We start from the raw sequence: 5,439 nt of genomic DNA, 5'->3' as shown, positions 1-5,439 counted from the left end.
AAAAATTTTTTTTTAAAGATTTTATTTATTTATTTATTTGACAGAGATCACAAGAAGGCAGAGAGGCAAGCAGAAAGAGAGAGAGAGAGAGGAGGAAGCAGGCTCCCTGCTGAGCAGAGAGCTGGATGCGGGGATCATGACCTCAGCTGAAGGCAGAGGCTTTAACCCACTGAGCCACCCCGGCGCCCCTGTTGGGAGATTTTTGATGATTGTTTCAATCTCCTTACAGGTTATGAGTCTGTTCAGGTTTTCTGTTTCTTCCTGGTTCAGTTTTGGTAACGTATGTATCTCTAGGAATGCATCCATTTCTTCCAGATTGTCAAATTTGCTGGTGTATAGTTGCTCATAATATGTTCTTTTTTTTTTTAAAGATTTTATTTATTTATTTGACAGAGAGATATCACAAGTAGATGGAGAGGCAGGCAGAGAGAGAGAGAGAGAGGGAAGCAGGCTCCCTGCCGAGCAGAGAGCCCGATGCGGGACTCGACCCCAGGACCCTGAGATCATGACCTGAGCCGAAGGCAGCGGCTTAACCCACTGAGCCACCCAGGCGCCTGCTCATAATATGTTCTTATAATTGTTTGTATTTCTTGGTGTTGGTTGTGATCTCTCCTCTTTCATTCATGATTTTATTATTTTGGGTCCTTTCTCTTTTCTTTTTGATAAGTCTGGCCAGGGGTTTATCAATCTTAGTAATTCTTTTTTTTTAATGTTTTATTTATTTATTTGACAGAGAGAGACAGCACAAGCAGGCAGAGTGGCAGGCAGAGGGAGAGACAGTAGTAGGCTCCCTGCTGAGCAAGGAGCCTGGTGTGACACTCGATCCCAGGACTCTGGAATCATGACCTGAGCCGAAGGCAGCTGCTTAACTGACTGAGCCACCCAGGCATCCCAATCTTAGTAATTCTTTCAAAGAACCAGCTCCAAGTTTTGTTGATTGTTCTACCTAGGTTCTTTTGGTTTCTGTTTCATTGATTTTTGCTCTGATCTTTATTATTTCTCTTCTCCTGCTGGGTTTAGGTTTTCTTTGCTGTTCTTTCTCCAGCTCCTTTAGGTATAGGGTTAGGTTGTGTACTTGAGACCTTTCTTATTTCTTGAGAAAGACTTGTATTGCTATATACTTTCCTCTCAGGACTGCCTGTGCTGTTTCCCAAAGATTTTTGAACAGTTGTGTTTTCGTTTTCATTTGTTTTCATGATTTTTAAAAAAATTCTTCTTTAATTTCCTGGTTGACCTGTTCATTCTTTAGTAGGATGCTCTTTAGCTTCCATGTATTTGGGTTCTTTCCAACTTTCCTCTTGTGATTGGGTTCTAGTTTCAGAACTATGTGGTCTGAAAATATGCAGGAAATGATCCCAATCTTTTGGTACCAATTGAGACCTGATTTGTAACCCAGGATTTGATCCATTCTGGAGAATGTTCCAAGTGCAATAGAGAAGAATGTGTATTCTGTTGCTTTGGGATGGAATGTTCTGAATATATCTGTGATGCATCTGGTCCAGTGTGTCATTTAAAGCCTTTATTTCCTTGCTGATCTTTTGCTTAGATGATCTGTCCATTTCAGTAAGGGGGGTGTTAAAAATCCCCTACTATTACTGTATTATTGTTGATGTGTTTCTTTGATTTTATTATTAACTGGTTTATATAATTGGCTGCTCCCATCTTAGGGACATATTTAAAATTGTTAGATCTTCTTGTTGGACAGACCCTTTAAGTATGATATAGTGTCCTTCCTCATCTCTTATTATAGTCTTTGGCTTAAAGTCTAATTTATCTGATATAAGTATTGCCACCCCAGCTTTCTTTTGATGTCCATTAGCATGGTAAATTGTTTTCTACTCCCTCACTTTAAATCTGGATGTTTCTTTGGGTCTAAAATGAGTTTTTTGTAGACAGTATATTAATGGGTCTTGTTTTTTTTTTTTAAGATTTTATTTATTTATTTGACAGAGAGAGATCACAAGTAGGCAGAGAGGCAGACAGAGAGATGAGGAAGCAGGCTCCCCATTGAGCAGAGAGCCGATGCAGGACTCGATCCCAGGACCCTGAGATCATGACCTGAGCTGAAGGCAGCGGCTTAACCCACTGAGCCACCCAGGCGCCCGGGTCTTGTTTTTTTAATCCATTCTGATACCCTGTGTCTTTTGATTGGGGCATTTAGCCCATTTACATTCAGGGTAAGTATTGACAGAAATGAATTTACTGCCACTGTATTGCCTATAAAGTGACTGTTACTGTATATCGTCTCTGTTCCTTTCTGGTCTGGTTATTTTAGGCTCTCTCTTTGCTTAGAGGACCCCTTTCAATATTTCCTGTAGGGCTGGTTTGGTGTTTGCAAATTCTTTTAGTTTTTGTTTGTCTTAGAACCTTTGTATTTCTCCTATTTTCAATGACAGCCGAGCTGGATATAGTATTCTTGGCTGCATATGTTTCTTATTTAGTGCTCTGAATATATCATACCAGTCCTTTCTGGCCCTCCAGATCTCTGTGGATAGGTCTGCTGCCAATCTAATATTTCTACCATTGTTTGGTACAGACCTCTTGTCCCGAGCTGCTTTCAGGATTTTCTCTTTGTCACCAAGACTTACAAGTTTTACAATTAGATGATGGGGTGTGGACTTATTTTTACTGATTTTGTGCCTCCTGGGTTGCTTGTTCTCTTTGCCGAATTAGGGAAATTCTCTACTATAATTTGCACCAATATACCTTCTGCCCCCCTCTCTCTTTCTTCTTCTTCTGGGATCCCAATTATTCTAATATTGTTTCATCTTATGGTATCACTTATCTCTTGAATTCTCCCCTCGTGGTCCAGTAGTTGTTTGTCTCTCTTTTGCTCAGTTTCTTTCTTCTCCATCATTTGGTCTTCTATATCACTAATTCTCTCTTCTGCCTCATTTATCCTAGCAGTAAGAGCATCCATTTTTGATTGATTGCACCTCATTAATAACTTTTTTTATTTCAACATGGTGAGATTTTAGTTCTTTTATTTCTCCAGAAAGGGATTTTATTTCTCCAGAAAAGGATTCTCTAAAATCTTCCATTCTAAGATCATCCTCGAATATTTTTTTCAAGCCCTGCTAGCACCTTGATAATTGTCATTCTGAACTCAGTTCTGACATATTACTAATGTCTGTATTGATTAGGTCCCTAGCCATCAGTACTGCCTCTTGTTCTTTTTTTTATGGTGGGTTTTTCTGCCTTATCATTTTATCCAGATAAGAATAGATGAATGAGAGAACAAAATACTAGAAGGGTAGCAACAACCCCAGAAAAATATACACTAACCAAATCAGAAGATACTGAGACTGGGTGAAGAATAAAGGCGGGAGGGGAGAAAATACATATTAGACTGGTGAATAGACCAGAGCCCCACACTTGATTTTGGGTGTATTTTGGTCTGTTGTAGAAGAAACTACCTCCCAAAATTTTAAAGAAAGAAAAAGTTATCTGTATATACAAAAATAAGGGTAAACACAATGAAGGAATGGAATATGACTATAAAGATGAAAATTAGAAAACAATTCTAAGAAAGGAATTGGTAAGATAAGAAGTTGATTGAAAAAAGAAAAAGAGAAAAGAGGGAAGAATGTGATCAGGCTGGAGAGTAGAACAAAGCCATGTGCTAGATTTAGGGTATATTTTGATCCCAAAATTAAAAAAAAAAACAAAAACCCATATGTATACGAAAAATAAGGTTACATACAATGAGGGGATAAAATATGACTACAACAATGAAAATTAGAAAAGATTTTTAAAAAGGTATTGATAGGATAAAATAGTTAAGAAACATTAAAATAGGAAAGAGGAGAAATTTAAAAAAATAGAATAAGAAAAAAATAAAATTAAAAAAAATTTAACTTTGAAAGACTAAAAGATCATGGGCAAAAAGCTCTAAATTCTGTGTTGTTTTCCTCTAGCTCTGGAGTTTTGCAATTCTCATTGATTGGTGAACCTGGTATGGGCTGGATATTCTTGCTGATCTTCTGGGGGAGGAGCCTGTTGCAGTGATTCTCAAATGTCTTGCCTGAGGCGGAAGTGCACCGCCCTTGCTAGGTGCCAGGCTAAGTAATCTGCTCAGGTTCAGTCTCAGTAGATTTTGTTCCCTGAACACTTTCCGTACAGCTTTGGAGGATGGGAATAAAGATGGTGGCCTCCCAATCTCCAGCCTGGAAGAGCCCTGAGCTCAAGGACCCCTCCTCAGTGCGCCCTCAGAGAACACAGTCAATCCCTCCTGTTTCCCTGGTCTTTGGCCGCACTCTGAGCTCACCTGGCCTGTGATCGAGCATTTCTATTTCTGGTGCATGGTCCCATTTGGAGTCTCCAAAGCAAGCTGATTCCTGCAGTGTGCTCCTGCTGTTCCTTTAGAACAGCCCAGCTGTCTGTGCAAAGGCTTAATGTGCTCATGAGTGATCACTAGCCACGCAGCCCTGAGTTCAGCCCTGGGTGAACTGGCTGCTGTGCTGTTCCCGTTTGCCTCCAAATGGTGTCAGTGTTGGGCTGAGTAGTGACCGCATCTCAGTCAGAGTGCAAGACTAGCTCTGTCTGTACGCCAGTCACCAGCCAGAATTGCCCTGCTTCCACTCTGCAGGAATGACAGAAACAGACGCAGGGGCACCTGCAGGACCTACATATCCAACGGGGCCTAGTAGTACCTGCATTTCTAGAGACAGTAGGCTAGCGGCCTGGGGGGTTCCTCTACTGCAAATGGTTGTGCCCTTTAATCACAGTGGGGACTTGAGTCATAGCAGGGATAGGTCAGTGGGACATATTCTCACCCTCTCATCAACAGCAGGGAAGTCTTTATCACTATGGACTGCTCTTTAGTAAGAGACTCTACCTGGAGGAGTGCTATGTACACTGCTGCGAGTGTTTGCTCCATAGGGATGGGTGGGGGGTTTTATCAGCTTTCTGCCTCCTTCCAGAGCTGAGACCAAAATTCTAGGGATACTCTCTCAATCTCTGATTTCTGCTGCATGGCCAGCCCGTATCACTTGAAGTCACAGATACATCTATTTCAAATTGTAGCCCTGCTTGAGAGGTACCCAAAGCTGTAACCTGCTTCACTGGTAGTTTTGCCTCTCAAAGATGGTTCACTGTTCTGATCCCCTGTCCCACATGTGCCCTTTCTTTACCAGGTAGGATAAGGGACAGAGGCACTGTGCCAGGTGGGGGAATAAAAGTCCTCCAAAGCCCTTAGATCCCTGTGAATCTTGAGGAAGCACTTGAAAGGTCTATATTGCCCCTCTAGTAGGAAGGCAAATCGATCTTGTGAATCAGTGGTCAGGGGTATACTGGAAAAGGCATTTGGTAAGTTCAGGGCAGCACTGTATTCTCCTAGGAACACAGCCAAGGTGTCTAAGATGGTGACATTGTTGGGCAAAATCAAACAGATGGGGGGGCCCTGCCTTATTCAGTTCTCAGTGGTTCACCATCACATTT

The sequence above is a fragment of the Mustela erminea genome, chromosome 12 (assembly GCF_009829155.1).
Source record: "Mustela erminea isolate mMusErm1 chromosome 12, mMusErm1.Pri, whole genome shotgun sequence".
In the NCBI taxonomy this organism is placed as follows: domain Eukaryota; kingdom Metazoa; phylum Chordata; class Mammalia; order Carnivora; family Mustelidae; genus Mustela; species Mustela erminea.
Note: the sequence above shows the minus strand (reverse complement) of the source record.